Source organism: Ostrinia nubilalis, chromosome 12, assembly GCF_963855985.1.
Source record: "Ostrinia nubilalis chromosome 12, ilOstNubi1.1, whole genome shotgun sequence".
In the NCBI taxonomy this organism is placed as follows: domain Eukaryota; kingdom Metazoa; phylum Arthropoda; class Insecta; order Lepidoptera; family Crambidae; genus Ostrinia; species Ostrinia nubilalis.
In genome coordinates, this window is record NC_087099.1 from 11,957,621 (window position 1) to 11,983,723 (window position 26,103).

Sequence of the window (26,103 nt, forward strand, 5' to 3'; positions counted from 1 at the left end):
AGTGACACCTAAGTACTTGGCCTCACTTTTCCAAGGAATAGTTTGGTCAAATAAGGTGAGATGGGTGGGGACATTAGGACGAGTGCGAACCGGAGGACGTTTCGCAGACAAAGCCCTAGAAAAGTACACTGCTGCACTTTTTTCGGGATTTACCTCGATACGCCACTTCCTGAACCATTCGCCTAATTGTGTGACTGCGCGTTGGAGCGCCAAGATGACGTAATTCCGATTACGTCCGGACTTGTAGAGTGCGGTGTCGTCCGCAAAGAGGGCTAAATCCGTATTCGGATATTTGGGGACATCATTGACGTACAATGAAAAGAGGATGGGCGAGAGCACGGAGCCCTGGGGGACTCCGGCTCTTATGGGGCGGGGGGAGGAGAGGGAGCCATCTACTCGGTAACGAAAGGTGCGATTCGATAAAAAGTCACGTAAGATGTGCACGAGACTGTCCGGCACACCGAGTTCGTAAAGCTTGTAAATCAAGCCATTGTGCCAGACTTTATCGAATGCCTTCGCTACGTCGAAGAATAGCACTCCTGTCCCTACGGGTGGCTTAGCAGTGAGGCCGCTAAGTATGTGCTCCGTTAAGCGGTGCACCTGTTGTACGCAGGAATGTGAGGCGCGGAAGCCAAACTGTTCGTTTATTAAGAGATTATTAGAAAAAACATAATCTCTTAATCGAGAGACAATTATACGTTCGTATAACTTACCCATGGTCTTTAAGAGACTGATGGGTCTGTAGCTTGTGGGGTCAGTCAGTTTCTTACCGGGCTTCGGGATGCCAATGACTTCTGCCTCTTTCCACGCGTCGGGAAAGATGCAGTGAGACATGGCCGCGTTGAAAATAGCAACCAAGAAGTATACTAGGGGGGCGGGCAGGGCGCGTAAGACTCTATTAGAGATACGGTCCGGGCCGGGGGCTTTGTTGGGACGGAAACCTTTGATTATCGTTCGCACCTCGTCGACGTTGGTCGGGTCTAGGGTTGTGGTCGGAGGGAGGGCGGCTCTACGTTCGACTTCGCTGTCCACCATGCGGAGGTGGGCAGAGTCTACTGGGAGGGTACTGGGGGAGCACTGTGCTTCTAGACTGTCGGCTAGACATTCGGCTTTGGCGTCGTCGTCAAACGCAAGCGTTTGATCGGGACGTAAAAGCGGTGGCGTGGACGCTACGGTGTCAGACTTAAATGCTCTCGTCAACTTCCAATAGGCTTGGTGAGATGGCGAGATTTCTTTAAGTAGATCATCCCACTGATTGTTACGGAGTTCCGCAATACGAGCCTTGACAGCGCGCTGTAAGGAACGTAGGCGGACTCTGTTTTCCTCGGTTGGATAAGCGTCATAATCGCGAGTGGCTGTGTTCTTTGCCCTCAATAGTTCTCGCGCGTCGTCCGGCAACCTGAGACGGTGGTTAGCCATCGCAGGCACTTGCCTAGACGAGTCGCCGATGGCGACCGAGATGTGACTAGTGAGCGCATCGATCGCGTGAATAGTTTCGTGAGGCGAAACTATATCGTCGGGGATTGAGGACAGTTGTGGGCTCTGACAGTTCCCAAGTTTTACCTTGAGTTTGTCCCAGTCCACAATTGTCTTTATAGTGGGTGTAGACTCAGGAGAGCCTAGTTGTAGTATGACCGGGCGATGGTCAGAAGTGAGCGCGTGCATGGTTTCTATAGAGTGTAGGCGGAGGCCTATATTCTTTAGAATTGCCATGTCCAGAATGTCGGGCCGATGCTCAACATTGTAAGGATAGTGAGTGGGCGTCATAGGGACTAAGATGTCAAAGATGAGTTCCTCAGAGAGTTCGCTCAACATGTTGCCATTGGCAGTGGATGTTACGCAACCCCAATGAGTGTGTTTGCTATTAAAGTCGCCGCCAAGAATGACTGCACTATTCATAGCAAACAGGGCCTGAAAGTCGCTCCTTAAGGGAGTCTTGTTCGGGGAGAGGTAAACCGAGCCGATGAGGATGGGCTCGTGTCCAGTCATGGCTAGCCGACAGAGTGAGACTTCTAGGTTAGAGAGAGAAGGGGGATCGACTAAAGCACAGTGCAGAGAACGCTTATAATAAATAAGCGTGCCGCCGCCACGTGTGGGCCTATCGTGTCTAATGATATTGTAGTTCGCTATCCTAGGATTGCGAATAGAGGGTGTTAGGAGGGTCTCTTGAACCAGAAAGATGTCGACCTGGTGGTCGGTAAGGAACTGAGTAACCTCGTCCTTCTGCTGTCTAAGACCGTTAGCGTTGAAAAAAGCTAAGGTGATTGACCGGGGTTTGATCCTAGCGGTGGGATTAGCCATTACGGAGCGTGGAAAGAGGAGATAGCGTAGCAAAAGTCTACGTGTTCGGCGAGGATAGATAACCTATCCATGATGTTGCCTTCGCCATTAGTCGCGCGCAGTTTTGCGGCGATCACAAACATCTCGCCGACATTAATTTGGCCAAAGAAGTCTCTGACCAACTTAATGTCAGCCGCAGGTGAATGTGAAGGCTGGGGCTTGGCCTGAGGGGCCGGGACTTTGTGGGCTGGTGCCTTAGGGGCAGGGGGACTTGGGTTAGGCGCCTGTTGGGTAGGTGCCTTTGGCGTAGCCTTAGGGGCTGGGTGGGGTTGAGGAGCCTGCTGGAGCGCGGGTGGGGCCACAGCTGTTTGGGTGGGTGTGGGAGTAAGGCTGGCAGCCTGGGTGTAGGCCAGAGGCCTAGCCCAAGCATTGGGCCTGTTGGGGCGGAGGCTAGGAGCCTCACTTGCTACCGCAAAGTTGCGAGTAGCATTGATCTGCCTGGGGGCAGAGGGGATGGGGGCACGCGGCTGAGTGCGTGGAGCCCGGGGACAACCGCGATAATTCGCAGGATGACCCTGGCTACCACACAGTATGCAGCTCGGTGGTTCGGTGGCTGTGGCCTTGTCACGGACACAGTCGGCTGTGCCGTGATCGCCTAGGCACTTGACGCACCTAGGACGGGCGTGACAATTACGGGCAGCGTGCCCGTAATGTTGACAGCGGTGGCACTGGCCGGGAGCGCCGCGCTTTCGGGGTGGCTCAACTTTGAGCCCGGATATGAAGCAAACCGTTTTCAAATTGAAAATCGATTTCGCTTCGTTGGAATAGTCCAAGACTACTTGGACAAGGTCAAATGGTTCACGTGTACGAGTCCTGTACAGACGGTGAACCTGTTTGACGGGAAAGTTTTGTGCCTTGAGGTCGGCCAAGATGGAGGCGGAGTCTAGCTCCTTGGGAAGGCCACGGATAACAACCCGCAGCTCCCTTTCCTCCTCGCGAGGGAAGGTATGATAACCGATACGGTTTTCATCTAGGAACCGTGTTAGGGCTCGGTGCTCGTCCGAGGTGGACAAGGACACCTTAATGCCTACGTTGCACGACTTAGCGTGCGAGAAATTGATGTGACGCTCCTTGAGCGCGCCGGAAATCTTGTTCCAGGACGCCTTGTCCTGGACAAAGACTGGGGGGACTCTGGTAGTCCGCCCGGTGCTCGACTGCGAGCCGGAGGGCTGGGAAGATTGCGAGGGCTGAGAGAGGCCCGAGTTGGCCTTCAGCGCCTTCGCAGGGGGGGAAGGAGGGGGAGAGGCCGCGGATTTGCGGGTCCTCTTCGGACGACTGACGGTAGTGAAGCCACCGTCATCTGCGTCTGAGACAGAGTCACATTCCATGTCCCTACTGGGGGCATGGGATTGGTGCTCTATGACAATAGAGTGGTCGTTCGTGAGCGGGATTGGTAGCGGGGCCGAGTTAGGATCGCACATGGCGTCCTCGGGACATGACGGGGAAGCAGGCTCCTCATATACGGAGCTTGCGAGGGATTTTGCCCGTATGTGGGCTTTAAACCCGGAGAGGACCTCCGGGTGAGTGGCCCGGAGGAACTTTAGGAGTTCCTCCGTGTCCATGGCATGGAGTTGAGATTCGCGACGCGTGAATCTACACCGGTTCGCAAGTCGCAACCACCGAGAAGAGCCGGCAAGAAACTCGGTGGTTATAGCGGTGTGTAAGTCCCGCACAGTCGGTGTAAACTGAGCGGGGTGTGTCGGAAAAGTGTGCCCTAGCCAATGTAACTACGCCGCAACGTAGCAACGCCGCGACGTAGGGTGAGTACCTACTCCTAGCAGTCCTTCAGGAGGGCCCCGGTCGTAAAAACAACCAGGGATACGCTCCTTCAGGGATGGAAAGTAGGGAGGGGTAGGGGGGGTCACGCCCGGCAGTGAAAAGACTGTGAAACCGAGTGTCTCAAGGGCGAGGAGGAACGCCTCACCCTCTCAAACGTGCCTTCCAGGAGGCCAAGGTTCACAGCCTAATATACCGGTGGCGGCAGGAAATTTCAGCGCCTTGAAAAAGGCACTGTCGGTCGCTCCCAATCGAACCGAACCGCCTTTAGAAAGGCGTTTAACTACGCTTGTTCGTTATCACCGTTAGGTATCCCAAGCGCAGCCGCGGGCAAGCCACGTAATTGTGACAAAACACCACAGAAACAAGACTCGCAGAGCGAGGGCGATAAGCTCGAGGAACTCGGAGCGCAGCGCATGCGAGCGGGCGGGCGAGGCGGAGCGCACGTCCGTACCGTGCGAGCGATGCGAAGCGAATAGTGTGTCACTTGTCTCCCGGAGCGCCTCGCTCCGTATTTATAGGGCCCCGGGCTATATCCATCCCTTTCTCTTCCGATATTCCTGTCTCTGTCTCTCATGTTCTGGACCATAGTTCTGGAATGTTCGAAGCGAGAGGTCCGATGTTGCCGTCCCGTTTCTTTTTCTCTCGAATATTCCAGAAGTGTGTGGAAGAGTAATTGATGTGCAAGTGAGATGACAGATAATGTGAGAAAGAGATGGAATGTTATTTATCTCTAATCGACTCTAATTGATTATTTTACAACATTATCTGACTGTTAACGTTGCTAATCGATTCTAATTAATAAGTTAGCGTATTTTCTCGGTCGACGTCGCTAACAGGTACAGTAATAAACTGACAACACAACCTTATTCCAATAGCCACAAAGACTTGTTGCAAAATTATTGGCTACTTTGGGTATCACAACACAACTATTTACGCTGACTTTACCTACAGCAGTGTACATGGTCCTTAACACCGCCATCATGATGTTCCGATCATTACCTATCCAATATCAGAGACTAGTTGCGGCGCCATTTTCCGGTCGACTAGCGTCCCGGTCGAGTGGGATCGCTCTTAACACTAAACAAACAAAGCCTAATCTAGATTGACTAGACTGATCCAATAAAGTATTAGTTAAGTAAATACACGAGGCATTGCTGAACTAGTAAAATAAATTAACGTAAGGGTGTCGAAATTATTTCTGAACTACAAGTATTTATTTAGTTGAACAGAAAACGCAGCGTGAGACGTCCACCCTCAAGCGGATCGATGACTTCATAAAGGTGGCAGGAAGGCGCTAGATTCAGGCCTCTACTCAGCAGTAGACGTCCTGTGGCTGAAATAATGATGATAGTTAGTTATATTTGCAGAGCAAACGAATACCGCACTTAGCCTCAAGATTGGGCCATTGTGCGCGATTTGTGGTTTATCTTCCTACTTCATGATGATGATGAACTGGTTTTTCATGGACCCTAATATACATCAGTGTATAGACGGACCTTAACACCACCGCATGACGACGATCCGATCCTTAACAATGATTATCTAAACAATTCCAAATCTAGATTGACTAAACTGAACCATTAAAGTATTGCTGACTGTATTCGTAAAAGAAATGATTTTATGTAGGCAAGGATGGCATTTAAAACTTTCTTTTTTTAATACTTAATGAGGAAGCTCTTGGCCTGTATCTCACCTGATGGTAAGTGATGATCAGGCCGAAGGTGGAAGCGAGCTTCACCCGGAATCCTCAACTACTTATACGTAAAGGTTATGCGTAGGTCTCACTTACTTGAGAAATCATATTTCTTTTCTTAAATAAATTCCAATACGACTTTCAGAACGAGAAAATTCATAACTCAACTCAAAACTACATACTTTATCGGGCGGAGAATTATTGGAAGCTAGAATTATTGCCAGCTAGATTTTGCTCGCGGCTTTGTCCACGTAAGTGGAGGGTTTTTCATTATCATCATCATCATCATCAGGAGGATATTTACTCAGACACAAAAACACAGAACCAAACATACGAAATCCCATAAAAACTTCCATCCCTTTGTTACACCCATCTTAGTCCATTTATTTCTACTTTACTTTTTTTTTTTTTAACTCCTTTGGTTTAGATGAACGCGTGAAAACGTTTAACAGACACGTTTACAAATGTCTGGAATATCACATTTATTTTAAACGAAATACATCATCTTGCGGCATCGTCAAACCCACATTAAGCATTTCGCATCTCATCTCACTCGGCGTCGCATGCTTAAACTAAATTAAGTGTAAGAACATGTTTAAAACGGCCTCAGCGCAGGTAACCTAAATTCAATAATGCTCCACGTCTACCCCCCATGCTACGTGGGTCCACATAACAAGGGTACGCTCTTTGCATATTTCATATCAGGGTCAGTACTTTTTTAATCCGCAAGGTAAGTTTGCGCCTACTATGGGTTAGTATATTATGGTTTTATGGTCAATAACGCAAAGTAGAGTAGTTGAATTGAATGAAATGTATAATGGATCGAGGCACAGCTTGATACAACTTATTTTTGGCATTTATTAAGACTTTATCAGAATCATCACCGGGTCATTTAGTCTCTACTAATGAGATAGACCCTCTCTAATTAACCAGACGCAAATAGAGAAATTGGCCTACACTCCCCACGTTGACCAGATAGTTTATGAAGGCTTAAAATTCACAATAGATAAAACGACAAAACTCTACATTCAAATTCAATCAGGATTGATTGATATCAATCGGTTCAATTCAGTTTGAATCGAGTTTTAAGCGTCGTTTTAAGGTACGTGCTTATAATTAATTATCTTTCGAGTAAAAATAGTAGGGCCCAGATTTCATGGCAACGTGACCTTGAAATAGTTCTGGACTGTTTACAACTCTCTTTAGTCGGCCTTTCATGCATAAGGTCTATTTCACCTATTTATAACGAATGACAACTTATTTTTTGCTTTTGCATTTGCTTAGGTGTTAGGAGACCTGTGTTTGGAAGTTTAAATAATAATACGGCAATGCATGTAACTGCATTAGTTACATTCTGTATACATACAGTCTTCGCACATCTTTTAGCAACTTGTTTGCATATACGGTTTAAATGCTGCATAAATTATATTCTTACTTTGAAAGTGTGCAAGAATCGAGCACATAGCACCGTGTTTTGTATAAGAAATTGCATATAAATTCAGAATTTGCAGCTCAAATGCCGCCGCATAAAGAAATTTGCCTATAAAAGGAACAATTTCTGAAAGCCTGCCCATTTACGCTAGACGCCTGCAGCATGGTAGAATTAGAGAGAGTATGCCCAGCCCATACCCAGCTGTGTCAGAACATTAGTGACGTCATTAAGTTTTTATGGAATATTGGGGACTGGGGGAGAAAAACTGGAAACCTCTATAAGACTAGTTTTTATGAATTTGTTTCAAATGTTAGAAGAGTAGCGTAACAATTGTCTTTATCCTTGACAAATTAAACACTTAAACTTTGTTCGTGAATCAGCCATTTTTTATCGCGGTCAGTCAGATGCAGTGGAGGATACATATTATTGTAATGGAATTGAATTTCACACGATTATGCGTGTTCGAAATAAGGTTCTGTGGCAACTACGGACTGAGAGTTGTAGCGATAGTTACCTTCCCTCATGGTTCACTGATGACCCAGTTAAATATAGATACAAATGGCCCACAGTTACTATTTCATTATACGGGAAATGACAATAATAGAGTCTGATATAATCGTGTCTGCTGACTCTTTTTCCTTTACGATAGCAGCGACAAACTGAAGACGCGTCGCAGCCTCGTGGGCCCGGTAGCTCTTCTAAATATGTATTGCTGAACGTGAACATTTCTGTAACGTGAACATTGTTATGATAATACTTGTGGGTATTCTCTATTCTTTGACTTTACAGTATTTTTCCTTCAGTAAATAAAATTTATCATAATAAATTTTAATGAATTCATCCTATTTTAACTTTTTAATGCCCTAGCTAGATCGTTAGTTCAATAGTTATAAAAACTTGCCACTCGTAACCTACTTGTAAAATAAGGGCTTTATATTCTTTGCATTCATAAATAAAGATTGGAACTTGTAAATTGAATATTTATAAAACTTCATTTTACTTTCTTAGCTGTAGTTGTTAGGTTAGAAACTCTTTCTTATTGGCTCGAAATAATTGCTAGGTTAGTAAATATTATTCATTTAATTTAAATGGTTGTTAAGTTAATTGATCTTGATATACGAGTGAGGCATGTTTCAATAATTTTTTTCTTGTGTATGCTTAGCGCGTGTTTTTTTTTAAAGTACACACAATTTTATTAATAATATACTTGTATTTTTCTCTCGTGAGGGCTTTACTAACCAACCACACTTCTCAGTTTTTATGTCACACAATCATTAAGGTTACAACGTGTCGATATTTCTTTATTACCACACTAAGTAGGAAGTGGAAACTACCTTATAAAAGTGTATTGTCTGACCCCTAAACTGACTCACCAAAGCGTCAGAACACTCATTGTTTCAAAACAATTTTAACTTCACTGTAGCATCAACTGCACATGACTAATTTGACCAATTTCTAGATTTATTTACAAGTTACTAAGGTTCAATATGAACTTAATATTCTGACTGTACATTAAAATGCTCTCCAAGTCTGCGATCCGGGCGATATTGATATTGTTCTAGACGCAAACAGCAAGAAGCTGGAATTCAGACGATATTAAACCTTAGTGAGATGATTACACGACACATAAAGCTAAATTACACTAGAAATTAAACACTTTAGCCTGCAATGAAAGTCTAGCATAGGTTCGTGACTGGTAATTGGTTTTAATATATTTTTGAGTGTAACTTTATGAATTTTTCCTAATTATATCATTATTATAATGAGTTTCAATATTAGTTACAAGTAGGTAAATTAAATCTAATACAAAACCATATTTAACTACTTTTCATCGCAAAATAGTGGAGGAGATGGAAAATGAAAAGTAAGTATGTGGCACCAATATTTTTTTCTGTAAGTGAATAACTTTAAAATTTCTCAAAAAAGTAGACTTACTTGATAAATCTGCGGTAAAGACTGTACGACAGATCGAAAAACACGCAAGTGAGAAGGTAGACAATAATAAGTCTATTAAAACATTTAGACTGGGTTGCACCACCTTACTTTAACTTTAACAAACGTCAAAAATCAATTTCCATACAAAAAACACCGGTTATCGTTATAGTTACCGTTAAAGTTAGGTGGTGCAACTCAGACTTACTGTTATTACTACCTAATAGCTACCTCAGTAACAGAGCCGAGCTATATTGATATTGTTCTTGAGTCTAGAATCTAGACGCAAACAGTCGGGCATCAAGAGTTCCTCGACACACAGTTTGCGGAGCTCCGGTTACCGACGATATTAAACTGTGCGATAACTACATGAAACGTAAGACCATTACTCAAAGAATACCACTAACAGAACAGAATACAGAATACCTCTAAAAGGTATACCTACTGAATTGAGATCATCATCATCATTTCAGCCATAGGACGACCACTTCTGAACATAAGCCTCCCCCGATGATTTCCTTAAGGCCTCAGCCTCGAGTTTAGCGGGCAGCGGGGCGGGAGCGGCGGCGGCGCGGGAGCGGCGGCGGCGCGGGAGCGGCAGGATCTTATGCGTAAAATCAAACCCATCAAAAACAATACTTGTCAAAAAAACCAAGTCTCGCAACTCAGTTGTTCTACGGTAAAAAGTTGTGAGATCCATGTAATACCAAGTCCAGGCCAGGAAATCTTTAACGTTTTACATAAATATATTGACTTGGCCATCGCACTAAATAATTTAATTTACACGTGTTTTCATGCGATGGCCAAGTCAATATATTTATGTAAAACGTTAAAGATTTCCTGGCCTGGACTTGGTATTACATGGATCTCACAACTTTTTACCGTAGAACAACTGAGTTGCGAGACTTGGTTTTTTTGACAAGTATTGTTTTTGATGGGATCTCATTTCTTTTTGTATTTTGTAGACAGCACTTATGTATCTAGAAAACTGGACCGAAATTGAAAAATTTTACTCGACTTGGCGGTTGCACTACCGTGCCTCCAAATCTCATTTCTTTTTGTATTTTGTAGACAGCAGTTATGTATCTAGAAAACTGGACCGAAATTGAAAAATTTTACTCGACTTGGCGGTTGCACTACCGTGCCCCCAAATATTTTAGTTTTTCCTTGATTCATACACCAAACACTACTTATATTCCAAATTTGAAGCTTCTAGGTCTGCTAGAAGTGCCTTAGAATTTTGATGATCGGTGAGTCAGTGAGTCAGTGAGTCAGTGAGTCAGTGAGTCAGTGAGTCAGTGAGTCAGTGAGTCAGTCAGTGAGTGACAAAATTAAGTAACTTTGACCCGTTATAATTCTTAAACTACTGGTTCAAATTGAATGAAATTTTAAATATACCGTGTCTTTACAATGCCTACATAGCTAATGAAAATTCAGCCTTCTAGTTTTATCCACAACGAAGTTACAGGCGGTCGAAAATGGCCTGAATTGCTTCGAGAAAAGGATGGTACGGCCGTGCCGCTTTTTTGCTCGACTTGGTGGGGGCACTGCCGTGCCCCCAGATAGACCGGTTCTCGAAAACAGCGCCGCGGGAGCGGGCAACGAGCGGTGAGCGGCGCGGGAGCGGGCAACGAGCGGGCAGCGCACTCCTTCTTTTTCTCACAATAAATCGAGCGTTAGGAATAAATTTGAATCGAAATAAAATTGTCGCCGTTGTTCAGACATTTCGTTTGCGAATAAAAACAAATATCTCGACAACACAACCCCGAACACAACACTTCGCCGCTAAAGCGCCGCGCGAGCTGCCCGCTTGTTTCGAGAACGGGTCTGCGTTGCCCGCCCCGCTCCCGCGCCGCCGCCGCTCCCGCCCCGCTGCCCGCTAAACTCGAGGCTAATGACTGGTTGGTAGCGTCCTGTATCCAGCGCCTTCCTGCGACCTTTATGAGGTCTTCTGTTCACCTTGTAGGTGGACGCTGCGCTTTCCAGTAAGTGACTTCCACTCATACCCTTGGTAACCTTGGTACCCCATCGGCCTAGATAGTGCTTACTAAGTTTATCTCTTAACGACAACTCATTTAGTCAATTAAAAGCAAGAAAGAAAATCAGATATGCCGCGAGGATCACGTAGGTAAAACGTAGTCAATATTAGATGCGTTCAAAAATTATTTTGCAATTTTTTTATCACTAAACTTTAAGAAGTCTGCCATTGCTGCATAGAGGTTGTAAAAACGAAGGCTTAGATTAAGCTCACAGTTGAGAACTTACCTAAGTATATTTGGCTTAACCTGTGCATAACAAAGCAAAATACATAGTATGGTCTGTTTAATATAGTCTGATCGAGCTCTAACATCCATTATTAAATGCATCAGGCCTGTAATGAAGCAATAAAATAGCTGCCAATATGCATGCCTGCATGAATAGCTATAATTGTTAGCTATATTAGCTATAGTTTGTTAGCCATTTTACTCAAAGTTCCAACTAGTGTAATATTAGTTTTATTCATAAGCAAAGACTTAAGATCCAAGAAAATCTAATTAAGGTCTATTGATATTAAGCCAAGATAAATTGTGGAGTTAACGAATACTGGAATAGAGACCACGTCTCGGGATCGTGCGACGCCCACCTGCTCGACGGATCGACGACCTCACGAGGATGTCTGGTAAAGTCTGGATAAATGAAATTGGAGATCGTGCTATATCGCATTTTTTATGCTAGACAAGGCCGGTATTTGACCGCAATCGCACCTGGCGTTAAGTGAGATGCAGTCTAAGATGGTACATATCTGCCCTGTAAGTGCCTATTCACTCTCGCCTTGAAAACGCCCAGATAATAGTGTTCAGGAAATACAGCAGCAGGCAGCGAATTCCAGTCCCTAGCTGTTCGCATTATAAACGAGTCGAGCATTCCTTGTCTTCTGTACGGACAGAAGACAAGGAATGCTCGACTGACAAATACTTTCAACGTCTGAAATGGTGATGATTATGAAATTAAATGCGATTGTCGTATTATTAAAAACATTTGAAGTAACAAAACCTCACCTCCTAATCAAACGGTGAAAATGTCGGTCGGACTAGCCGACTCGAGATCCGAGGAAACCTGATTCGAACCCCGCCACCACTGGACTATTGTGATGAACCCCACTCGTGACACAAGCGTATTTAGCTTAGAGAGGTTAACAAAATTCTTATTGTCAATTTCTTTTATTACAATCTCCTTGTTTTAACTTCACATTTTTTCATGGCGAAAACCTCTACACGATTTTGTTTCAACTTCATAACTCTACTAACCTTCATTAACCGCAACGGCTATTGCTAAACAAACATAACAATCCTGTAACTAATATCGGTTTCTTCACTTACATAACCCTGCAAACAGTGTTATTGGTTTATCTAGACTTTAATTAACACACCATAGTTCAGCAAACTGAGCGGGAAGTCAAATGTTTGCGTCTGGAACAACATCAATAAAGTCGGGGTCGCTGGCATCGTTCAGTATGTACCCAGGCAGTAGTATTATTTTTTATTATGTTTGATAAACACACTGTCTTATTTATTACAATCTATCTATATCTATAAAAACGAAAGGTCACTGACTAACTCACTCAGCACGAAATCTCAGAAACTACAAGTGCTAGGAGTCTCAATTTTTGCATAGGGGATCCTTTTAGAACGTAAGTTTAACTAAGACAGGAATTTACTAAATTCAACCCCTAAGCGGGTAAAACGGGATTCACGCGTACGAAGTCGCGGGAGGGCCGCCAGTACTTATGTTTATAAAATTAACAACTTTACAGAACGGCGAGAAAGCAGGTCCGGAATCTTGACCATGTAACTATTTGGTTAAAGGTGACCAGCCCATACCCATAAATGTTGTCCCGAAATGGTGGTAGGGCAAGCTATTAGGGACGTGTATAAGTGCTCAGAAAAGGGCCTACATATTAATTATTTTGATTGAATTTAGTAGATACCATTCTGTTCTGTTAAGCTTAAGACTTTCATTTGGGTCTTTCTTGTTTATCTCTTCGCCATGCGGTTGTGATCACATAATGCCTAATCGATATTCGATCGTATTTCAATCCTCTAGCATAAACCTATCATCGATAGCTTACACATCTCGTAATGCTCGATTCATAATATTTTCAAACAGGGCTTATATTTAAGAGCATCGGACTACCCTGGACTGATTGAATTTAGAAAAGTGTAATTTTCCTCGTGAAATTCCTATTTCAAATGTTTTCTTAAAAGCACTTGGGAATAAACTTCCGAGCAACGAAAGGGAATACTTATTTTAATAAATACACGTGCCAGTTCTCTTAATGTAAAAGACTCGAGTAAATTCATTAGGCAATTAATTTAAAGACTTTTTTCGGTAGAAGCTTAAAAACATTTTTATTAGATACTAGCTTTTGCCCGAAGCTTCGCCCGCGTGAATGTCATAGAAATAATTTATTTACGTCCTCCTTTCAAAAACCGGATTAAAAGTATCCTATGTGTTTGTTTCATCATCATCATGATTTCAGCCTTAGGACCTCCACTGCTGAACATAGACCTCCCCCAATGATTTCCATATCGCCCGGTTGGTAGCGGTCTGCATCTAACACCTTCCTGCTACCTTTATGAGGTCGTCAGTCCGAAAATCTGTTCAGTAGTTTTTAAATTTATCGCGAATTGATAGACAGAAACGATAAAAGACTTTTTTCTATATTGTTTTCGTGACTATTCGTACAGAATTGTGGAAAGTTGCGCAATGGAAAGATAATTTAGGAGGAAAACACAAAGTGTTTACATAATAATGCCAATGTCAGGGAAATATATTTTTTATTCACACACCAAAGTGGCAATGAACTGCAACAATATTTACTTATTTTTCAAAAGTTGTTCTGTTAGTATTTTTATTTAATTTTAGTTTTAAAGAAAACATAAATACAAGTTTGACTAATATTGACAGCACAGTAAATTACATGTAACATTCGTTTATTTTGTAGCAGAATAGCACCTATCAGATTTGCATGATGCTGCAGTGTTTGCCTCGTTATACCTTAGTGGCACGTGATTATTTAAAATACATTTTTTTAAGGATGTCTGAATGATTGTTCATTTTCCGAGAAAAACTTCTGAGGGATCTAAATAAAAATTTTGAGGAGGTGAAGTCTGCATTTTACTTATAAGGCTACAAAATTATGATAATTTATACTTCGGACGATTAAAGCCGCGGCCGTCCAATAAAATGATCCAATGACGTATTTTATTAATTAATCAAATCACGAATTTATCTAACCTACAATGTCTTATAAATAAATCAATATGATACCTTCTTATACTGTTTGGGTAAATTTACTGATTGCTATATCAGACTTAATTGGCAATCCAATACAAGAGATCCGTGATATCTTACAACCAAAGTTTTCCTCTCATTAATTATGAAATAAACAAGAACATCGAAAGTCCGTAACTTTTTAATTAGTTTTATTTGGTAGGTCTCCCTGGAAACTTTTCACTTGCTAACACATTTATGGCTTCAAGTACTTCCATTAGAGGAAATAGGGCAATTCAAATTAATCTTAATTAAGTACAAATTCAATTTGAAAAGATTTCTGATTCTCAGAACTTTATGAAGACGGATTCATTCCTACTCATATTTCCATTTCGTCAGTGAAGTTTTATGAGTGCGTAAGTCATTTTTGACGGTTTTAACATTTTGATGGCGTTGGATGAAGAAGGACCGCGTGCTTTTTCCGACCAATCTCCTGTGAAATGCACATTTTTGACTTACGCACTTTTAAACTTAACTAACGATTTGTATGTTATTAATTATCATCAGAATGACGTCAGGCTAATGCTTAACTTGATACGAATCTCCTTAAAAATGTTGAGTGCTTATGTTATTTTGCATCAAAAATGTAAGTCGAATTGAATTACCTACCTAGCAACCCTTCAAAGTCAGCATCGGTTTGAATCTCGCTAGATATTTTACATAATGGGATTAATTTATTTGAGTTTATGATCGTACTTGTTAATTCGTTATTCGTGGAAAAAATATCCTTTACTCTGAAACAGATTTTCAAGAAAATATTTCAGTAAAAGTAATTTTCTATCCATAATCCATTCGTGTTGTAATTCAAACTCAACATCGTCATATAACTCACAATCAGTATCGTCGCGTTTCGTAATAACATAACGTGCTTGAAATACTAGTTTTGGTGCTATTAAAATTTAAATTATACGTTCTTCGTGAACTTTATTTTCAAACTAAAACCACACAACTCAATTCGAAGTTTCCATTGCTATTTGAATAAAAATAAGCAATACAAAATCCGCACACGTCCGCACCGCGGTGCTTAAATGTGAACATAGGGGATGTTCACAATACGTACAATTAAATGATAATTCGATAGAAATTACAATTTATGGAACCATAAAGTGTAACTTGTGAATTCATCGCCCATAAAAAATTCTTAAAGAATAAGGAAGTACTTTTTTACATTGTCTCTCTTTTTTATGAAGTGGATAATGTACCTAATGGTAACTAAATGTTTCTTATTTGTGGCGGAAAGGTCATATTTACACAATCAATCATTATCATGACAATTTCATTGGTACCCACAACATAAATCAATTCAGTTTTTTAGCTCGCATTTAGAGAGTATTGCCAGAGGCTAATGAAGGACTTTAACTACGCTGGCCAGATGGGTTATAGAGACTTTCATTCCATTCCATATCTTTTCGGGGGCTCCCGTGGCAAGAGGAAAAGAAGAATTTTAAGTTTCCTTCCATAATTTCCAGCTTTATGTGGTGTGTAATAAAAATATCTATTTGTCACACCTCTACAGGGTGTTAGGTAAATGGGTATATGAGCCGACACTAGCCCATGTTAACATGGGCATATAAATGGTATGGTGAAGTCGGAAATTTGATATCATCATTTTATTTTTTTAAATTTTCATACAAAATAATTTTTATAAAATCCGATTTGTATGAAAAATAAAATAATTGAAATGAAGATATCAATTTTCTGACTTCACCATACCATTTATATAACCATGTTAACATGGGCTAGTGTCGGCTCATATACCCATTTACCTAACACCCTGTATAAGTATCTCAAACTTTTACAAAGGTAAAAGTGTGTCTTTCTGTATAGACCTTTACCTTAGTTTCGCAGCGGCCAGTCCCGTGCCCAAGTCATCTGCGCCGGGGTGCCTCCTGCATATTTCATTGCAGGAATCCCAACCCTCGAGATGTCGACAGCCGTCCGCGGCAGCCTTATTTGCCTCCACATTCAAACTGAATTCATAAGGCAATTTGTTTTGAAGGCTTATGGTTTGTGTCCTGATGACAATAGAGAAACCACGGTTTCACAATGCGACCGCTTTTTGGAATGCGCACGGATTTCGCTTTGCGACTTTAAGTCACATTATTGCCACTCAAAGTGTTAGCAGATAAATCTAATTTATTGCGAACTTTACAAAAATATAGAGCAATTTTGAAGAAAAACTTCACTACCCACGCGTCTTTCAAAGGGTATGTTTTCATCGGAATATACTTAAATATTCTTTTAGTTTATAAAAGTAATTACCTAACTAAAACGCTTTTGAATATTAACATTCCATTTAACCTTAAACACCCAACAGCAATGGTGGCAATCGTTTCATTTGCCACAACACTAGTTTAAAACTATCGCAGTTTACCTTCAAAGGCCTCGTTGAACTAAATAATTAAGTTGCAGCGAACAGAGGGGTCACAAAGGCGGGTGACGCCGCGCTCGCGCCACACTAGCACTCTTATGAGGCTGAATGTGGTTCACACTCAACCCACTTGCGGTAAATAGGTTAGGGGATCCGCTTAGCTAATGCTAGATGTTTGTGTCAGCTTAGTAAACAAATTGAACAAAATAATTAAAATTAAGGCTCAGTTGCACCACCTAACTTTGACCGTAACTTTGACAATAACCGGTGTATTTTATATGGAGTTTGACAGATTTCTGACGTTTGTCAAAGTTAAAGTAAGATGGTGCAACCCAGCCTTAGTTGCGCTCTTTGACGCTATGTTAGAGTAGACTGAAAGTGACTCAAATCTACTCAGCAAGTTGGATTAGGAGTGGTGCACCGTTAATCTTTAGCGATTCATAAGAGGCTAAATGTGGTTCACACTCAACCCACTTGCGGTATATAGGTTAGGGGAACGCTTAGTTATAACTAAATGTTTATGTCAGCTTCGCTAACAAATTGAAAATAATTAACTGTGCGGACATTCTAGAGGCGGTTGAAAGTGAGCAGCCTTAATCAAACAATGAGCGATTATTGACAAATTAAGGGCAAAACATTTTTAAATAATTAGCACTCTTATGAGGCTGAATTTTATTATACCTAGTTGTGCAGTACATTTACATAAAGAGTGAAGGGTTGGTGAAGTTTTATATTTTAAAAATCCGATTTTCATGTTTCATTTATTCCTCAATTAATTTTAATAACCTTCATAAAAAGCCATTTTAATTTTAATTTCGGGCTAAAATCAAAGCCGAAAGGATTCTTAATTAATTTTCTCAAACTGAAACTTCAATATTTTAGTAAGAAGATAAATAAGAAAGTATGATGAGGTAGATAAATTAGTAAACCAAAATTTTACATGTTGCCATATAAGTATTTCTGTGTGCTACCTACCATGAGTTTACGTTAGGGGTGCTAGCGACTGTGTAAAAAAATTGATATTAAATGTATGACAAATTGTACAGCGCCCTTAGCTTACTTTCAAAAACTAAAATCTTCATAGAATTTTTTGACGCACTCGCTAGCGAGCACACCTAACGTAAACTCATGATAAGCACTCTGAACTTTACAAATCCTACATATACAAGCCTAAGAATCTGGCTATATGGAAATGATTTAGGTACTTACTTTCTCTCTTTATTATATTTGTACTACTTCTTCCAAGAATTTATGATAAATACTAGAACTGATTGCTTTTTGTAAGCATGTCGTACGCAATTGAAATGAAAATTACCGATACACGTGCTTGACGAATGACGACGGCTCAACAAAATTATCTTTATTACATGGAATTCGTCAATCCCAACTTTTTATTGCGAAGTCAAACAACCGCCTTCCGAAGCTGATTCATAAAAAAATTTTCTTTTTCGACATACACCAAACGACTCCTTGAGCCGTTAATTGCAATGGTTTCAGTTTATGTTCCCTTTACACGATATTATAAGTTAAACCAAAGCAAATAGAATCCATGTTTGAAGCTTACAACGCCCCATTTATGGTTTAACATGTCGGTATTTTAAAACACGACACTTCCAGGCTGTTGTAAAATTTAATAAGCTATAAATTTTAGGAAGCAGCCTCCCTATAAATTCAGGTGGCTGCTTGTAGCAAAGACTGCCGTCTCAAATATGCTAGGCTTTCAAATATCGAGAAAAATCCAGGCATAAAAATTTATGTAACCTGAAATTTATTGAAAGAGCAAAACATACTGTGGAGGGAATTTTAATAGACTGAAACGGAACGATGAATAAGATAAACAACAAAAAACTGGGTTAGTTAAACACGAGTATTTTTAGAAGTTATTATGTTATTCTTTTTGTAATGTCAGACTTTACTTTTCTCTTTATACTTGTTCAAACCCGCGGCTTTGCCCGCTTCGGATTTGAATATTATCAATAGCATCATCCTATTACATTTTTAATTTTTGTGTCGAAGATTTATCCTTCTCTATTAGAGATCTAGAAGTTTTTTCTTTTTAAACCTATTCAGTCGTAAAGCAACTTTCACGAACATACCAAAATCTCGCAGGCGATAGTTAGGACTACAAGATAGCCATAAAGAAACCGCCCGGATCCTATCTCCCCACTAAAAGCCCCTCCGACCATTAGACCCCATAAAAATGTACCCAGCACAAAACCGCGTGAATGATTGCCAGACATAGCTCAGGCATTCATACCCGTGCCTCAGACAGTATCATAATAAACGACTGCTTATCATCCGGATCTAAATAAAATACAGCCATTTTCTCCCACATCCAGCATTTTTGCTTTGAAATGCCCCTCACGAAAACACCGCTGACACTTCTCCGGATCGTATATTTCCATTCATATTTCTCTATGAATATTTTAGTGAAATTAAAGAAAAAAACGCCCCTAGAATTTATAAGTGGCCAGTCCGACGATTCGGATCCCCTTGCGTGCCTGTCAGATATTAATAAATTGCTCAGATTTTTCTGTATTCAATTCTTTAAATTGTTTTCGTGTGATACACAAAATTATGAACTACGAGTGTGTAAGTGCTTGGTCCCACGATTTGGCCCACTAGGTATACCTACTGCAAACTTTTACATCACAATCATTAACATGTTACTTTAAAGGTGATAGAGCATTTATTTGTAACATAACAGTGAGCTTTATGATAGGTCCTGTGTGTGAGTCCCTTTCCCGAACCAAACGTGGTACATTTAACCTGTTTTGTACCATTCAGTAGGCCTAAGATGCGCGCCGTGATAACTTTTATCGACGTTAAAATGTATGGGGAAAATCGATAAAATGGCGTGATAACCGCTTATCACGGCGCGCATCTTAGGCCTACATAAGAACCTTACATTACATAGAAATGCTCTAATCTATACACACCTTTATGAATCGCGAGGCACTAATAATAATTGCAGATATTCAGAAAGCAAAATGAAGAACCAATTTTGACAAAGCAACTTTACTTCACATTTGATTAAACCAGTACAAGCGCACTTTTCAAACATTTAATTTTATGTAACTTTTGATTAATCAAACATTTAAAGCAAAGTTCATAACTCCAATTATGACTAGAATAGCAAAAAACTCTTTCCCAAAGAAAACTTTCGTCAAAGTTAAAAGTTTTATTGGAGCTTTCAAAGCTTCGGGCGTAGCTATAAATAACATTGACACGTTGATTACTGCGGAAAAGCGTAGGCGTTGAGGGTAGACCTAAGGAGGACAGTCCCGCCAACTAATTACAGTGAAGTACACAATTTGTTTAGATGTCAAACACAATACACGAACAGAAAGAAGGCACATTCCATACCAGGAAGGGGCATACCATAGCAAACTCGGTTTACACCCGTATTCACAAACGATGCTTGCTTATGTGAAGCAGCAACACTATGCGAAATCAAACGCACAGCGTTGAATAGAGCTCTGTGATTGATTCGTGGGTGTCACTCTGCTACTCAAGTATTATCTACAAATAGGTTTTTGTGACCCTGTGCGTCCACGCGCACTGTGAGACCTCATAGTAATGTTTGTGAATACGGGTGTTAGATGTCGATGCAAACTGAGGAATTTGCTTTAGGATGCGCCTGGATGCTGTATGTATGAAGCTATTTCCAACCTACAAAAGCAATGGCTGACCGATGGTAGCAAAACGTACCTTGTCGGCTCTCTACACAGCTGATACGCATTGTTTTCATCTTTAGACATACTCTCTAATCTGTGGTTTTCATCCTTCCTACTATCTTCTTCTTGTTGTGTCGACAACAAACCTACACAGTGTCAGCCCAAAACTCAGCCTCAAGAGTGGCGTTGTCAGTAGCACTCATTAAATCTTCCTGCGTGCAGTTGTTTGGGCACGCAGGGCATGCATCCTTTACTATATGAACCGCGTTTGCCGTGACTACCATACCTTAGTCACGATGTCATTGACTATCCAGATGTGATCCAGAGATCCATATATTAAAGCATCAAGGTGGTGTGCATTCTAGGATGAAATGGATAGTGACAGTAAAATTCAAAACACGTGGCAGCAGCAGCTGTCATTGTCCTATTTGTTGGCCTTAGCTATGACGGGTTAGCATGATGTCGATCATGTTTATTTTCGTTTGCATTTTATAATAAAGATGTATAGGTACATCTTTATTATAAAATGCCTCTTACTATTACAGTGTTATAATCTGTGTGTCGTTCGTACATAAATGAGTGATCCTACTGTATCTTTGTGTAATAGACTTCTTTTTGAAGGATCATTAACCTTAATATTTGTCAAATAATCTGATGTTGGCACAGGCCAACTTTCAGAGTCAACGCCCCTTAGGAAAATGCTGGAAATTTCATCATTCAAACATCTGTAGACAATGATGAAGTGTGAGTACGTGCCTCTTATTTTAAATGCGATTTAAGTCTTGGATGGAATTTTTAGGAATATTTGTCCATCGTGAATGAATCAAAAATTAATTAACTGCGCCAAGGATGAATTAATGACCGAAACCAATATAGGTACGTGATTGAAACTATGAAAACAAACTATTCTAACAGATTTATCAATATTTATGTGCGTTCTATTAACGAACTTTAAAACTCAATTCAATGTCAAGTACAATGAGGCTTTTGTGAATATTTGTACCAATCACTGAACATAATCTATCTTTGAAGTTTAAATTGAATTTAATTATGATAGATCGCCCGGAGTCCTGCCAGCAGGACTTAAAGTACTTCCGGTAGGACGCAAAATTAAAAGATCACAGTTTCGTAAGTATACATTGTACAAATTTCAAATTTACACGAAAAAATAGAGTGTTTCTCTCTCTTTCACCCAATAGTGCCCAAGATCGAAAAACGCGACTAACCGTTAGTCGGAGCCCGATGGCGCACGAGTATACACGGGGGCAGCGCGTTCGCGCTCGCGCGACACATTTTGACGCGCCGGGCGTGGAGTCGGCAACATTTTGGCGATAATATTATAATGAATATGAAGTATTCCAGCCTAATCAAACATTTATAATTTATTTCTTGTTTTTGTTTTTAATTTGTAGTGTATTTGTAAGTGATAGGTGTAATTTCTAATACAAAGTGACGTACCAAAGTAATTAATTTAAAGTTCCTTATTATAGTTCCTATTAGTTAAGTTGAAAGAAGATAAACAAGTTTATAATATATTAAGAAAAGTAAAATACTGGTTAAACAAAATGATTCTACGACATGACTTTTTATTTAATAAACACTAACCAAGTGTTTACTACTTCTGGTGAGGATGAGTTCAAATTTGAAGGTCACCGTACTGCTGGAAGGACCAGCAAGCAAACACGTACAAATTGCGTACTGCGGGCAGGACTTGCGATAATCTTCTGGCAGGACGTTTAGAACAAAAGACCAGTCCTTCCAGAAGAGCTTCCAGCAGGACAAAGCACCGGGCGATCTATCAATTAAATTAATTTTAAATCTTAAACAATCTAAATCTATCCTATTATTCAGTCTTTAATTAACATAGCTCATTCAAACTTGCTAATCCATTTTGAAAGTTCTTTAACTAGTATTTCACTAAAAACTCGGCTGAAAGTCTGCCTTTTTAACAGATACAAATGAAAAGAATAGAAAATTAACAGTCCTCCGGGAGCCATAACTTTACCCAACATTAAACAACGTGCGGTAACTTGAAAATGTGCTTTTAAAGCGCTCGGATATTTTATTTTGCGTTCCAGTTGTTTTATTACCAACCCATAGTGTATTAAATATTTTTTCTTTTTCGAAACGGACAATGGACGATTTATTTTATTTTAGTGGCGAGAGAATATTTTACTTTTTTTTTAATTTAACAGAATGTTTAAAAAAATGACAGTCAGCCAGCTTGGTAGATTTGGTACCTATTCTAAGATTACTAGCTAAATTGAAGAGATTCGGAAGGGAAGGTAGAAGGTTCGGAAGTAATTAGTAGTTTAAAATGTCCTCTTTCAAAACCATAAATATGCATATCTAAGAAATCTAAATTCTAGAATACACAGTTTAGTTTATACCCTACATTAAACGTATCAGTTTTCCACTTTAAAAAACCTGATACAACTCCATGTTATAAAAGCAGATGCAAACTAACACTTTGCTATTTGCATTTGAAGATACAATTTGCACATAAATCTTTATAATAAGTTTAAATGGATAGAGTAAGGATATCTTCCTGCATTTTCTACAGTAACAAGACTCGGCACTCGCGTGCATTCATCATCTTGAACGTAAAAACGTCATCCATCATAGTAAGCTCGGGGGTATTAGTCACCATTTGCACCAGGCATGTAATACTTAGTTTGTTTCTGACAGCAGAATCTTTGTTTTTAGACACTTCTCATTATTCTTATAGCTAGGACAGATTACAGCACATTAAGCTTAAAACTGTGGCGTTATTTTAAAACAAAGAGTTTGATGTGGTGTGTTGTGCATATAAAATGTTATCAAATAAAAATCAATCAACTAAGAATATCTTAGAAATTTTTTGTTTCTTAGGAAATTAACAGGGAAAATATAATTTAACTATGTACGTATTACCTACCCAGTTACGATATTAAATTATCTTTTCCCTAGCTAGAAGAAACGAGAGAAGACTACCTACTTAAGTAGTCTTCTAACAACTGAGGCGGAAACTTTAAAAGTCAATCTTTATAAGCCGTTAAATGCTCATTCTCTAGTCTGATAGATATGACTCATCGGACTGATAGCTTGACGTACCCTCTGAAACACGGAATCATATTGCTTTTCATTGAAACTGGAAACAATTACACAAAGTGGTTTTCACACTAACTGAGTCTAACTGTATCCAACAAATGGATTAATAACTACCAAAACCTCTACAACTATACCTAGATTTTATCTATATCTATGCTGCAAATACACTCGTACCTATTTATTCCCGAAATAAAGCTCTCCAACCTTCATCAAATCAGCATGTAAGCAACCGAAAAATTCTGCATTTCTCGCATTCCAACTCTTTCCTCAATTTTCCCTCTTTCATAAAGCAAAGCTCGTTATTCGTAAACCGATCCTCTTACGGCCCTCACAGTCAGGCGCAGACCGCACTCACATTGGTGCACAAAGTGGACCGATACACTCGAATGCACCACGATCTTACCTTGCGCCATAGCCCAAATGAAAGCAACAGTCATTTTTAGGTAGGTATTCAAAATGTGGGTTTGACTTTTGTGAAGTAAAGTAAATTAGTATTCAAATTCAAAATCTGCGAAACACCAGCTTTGAACAATTCCAGTAATAGTTTTCTTCATAAAAAAGTTATGTCTGGTGTACAAAAGTTTAATCCCATCAAAAACAATACTTGTCAAAAAAAACAAGTCTCGCAACTCAGTTGTTCTACGGTAAAAAGTTGTGAGGCCAGGAAATCTTTAACGTTTTACATAAATATATTGACTTGGCCATCGCACTAAATAATTTAATTTACACGTGTTTTCATGTTTTGTATTGTTTTTGATGGGATCTCATTTCTTTTTGTATTTTGTAGACAGCAGTTATGTATCTAGAAAACTGGACCGAAATAGAAAAATTTTGCTCGACTTGGCGGTTGCACTACCGTGCCCCCAAATCTCATTTCTTTTTGTATTTTGTAGACAGCAGTTATGTATCTAGAAAACTGGACCGAAATTGAAAAATTTTACTCGACTTGGCGGTTGCACTACCGTGCCCCCAAATATTTTACTTTTTCCTTGATTCATACACCAAACACTACTTATATTCCAAATTTGAAGCTTCTAGGTCTGCTAGAAGTGCCTTAGAATTTTGATGGTCGGTGAGTCAGTGAGTCAGTGAGTGACAAAATTAAGTAACTTTGACCCGTTATAATTCCTAAACTACTGGTTCAAATTGAATGAAATTTTAAATATACCGTGTCTTTACAATGCCTGCATAGCTAATGAAAATTCAGCCTTCTAGTTTTATCCACAACGAAGTTACAGGCAGTCGAAAATGGCCTGAATTGCTTCGAGAAAAGGATGGTACGGTCGTGCCGCTTTTTTGCGCGTCAAAAAAGGTCGAGTTCAGAAAAGGTCGGCTCTACCTAAAATAAGGATTTTTTTATTTAGACGGTTCAAATCAAAATATTTTATGGGGTTTTGGATGCTTACCGCTTCATCATGGGCGATTCTTAATCATTGTAGGCGTGAGAAAGACGTAGAACAGAGAAACATTGCAAGATAGAGTCAAAAGGTAGGGATGATTGAAAATTTTTACAATCTCATTTTTGAGTTATTAATAAAATTACGAGAACTTTTGTAAAACTATACCTACAAATAAATTAATTAATCTTTTAGGGATTTGACACAGATATGTTCTTCGCTAACTGTTTTCAAGGAAAACATGTTTGTGCCTTTTTACACTCAAATTTATATTTATTTATTTATTTATATTCCTAACATTTTATGTGAAATGACTTGGCCGTTCTGTACAAGCAAGACCGACACCCACTACAGAACACCGCATTGCTTACAAACGCCACGCCATTATGACCCCTGCTCCGTTCGCCCACGGTTCACGTAAAACACGCTGTGGCCGGATGAAATCGACTGAGACGCATTAGTATCGATAAAGTACTGGAACATCGTGCGGTCGGGTTTATTTCTACCGATTTGTTGTATTTGGTTAGGAAATTACCTCAGATTTTGTTGTACTAACAATGGTATTTTAAAATTCGAAGTTTCAAAAAGAAAATGAAATATTTTATTCAGCGACACAAAACAACATTAAAAAAAAAACTAGAACTAAATAGAGTAGGTATTTTGTGTGTCACCGAAACGGTATCCACTCAGCATCATGCCGAGGTGTCGTAAGGAACACCACGACCCTGGTCTTCCGTGGATACTCGAAGGGCAAGAGGCACTGCTATGACACAGCAATAGTACTTTGGTTTGATGATTTCTTTCTTGTCTTCTAAGTTATGACGTACAAAAATGTACATAAATTGCATGTTGCAACTAAAAACCGAGTTCATTTCTTCGAGGGCATGTAGATTAATATCATCATCATCATCTCAGCCATAGGACGTCCACTGCTGAACATAGGCCTCCCCCAATGCTTTCCATGCTGCCCGGTTGGTAGCGGCTTGCGTCCAGCGCCTTCCTGCTACCTTTATGATGTCGTCGGTCTACCTTGTGGCAGTGTTGCCAACTTAGCTACTTTATAGCTAGATTTAGCAACT

The 26,103-nt window shown here is 40.2% G+C and overlaps 1 protein-coding gene across 1 annotated transcript in view; it reads left to right on the plus strand.

Annotated features, from left to right (window-relative positions):
* LOC135076954 (vacuolar protein sorting-associated protein 16 homolog) overlaps positions 1 to 26,103 on the plus strand; it is a 319,963-nt gene that overhangs the window by 730 nt on the left and 293,130 nt on the right. The gene's annotated exons all lie outside the window — the stretch shown is intronic.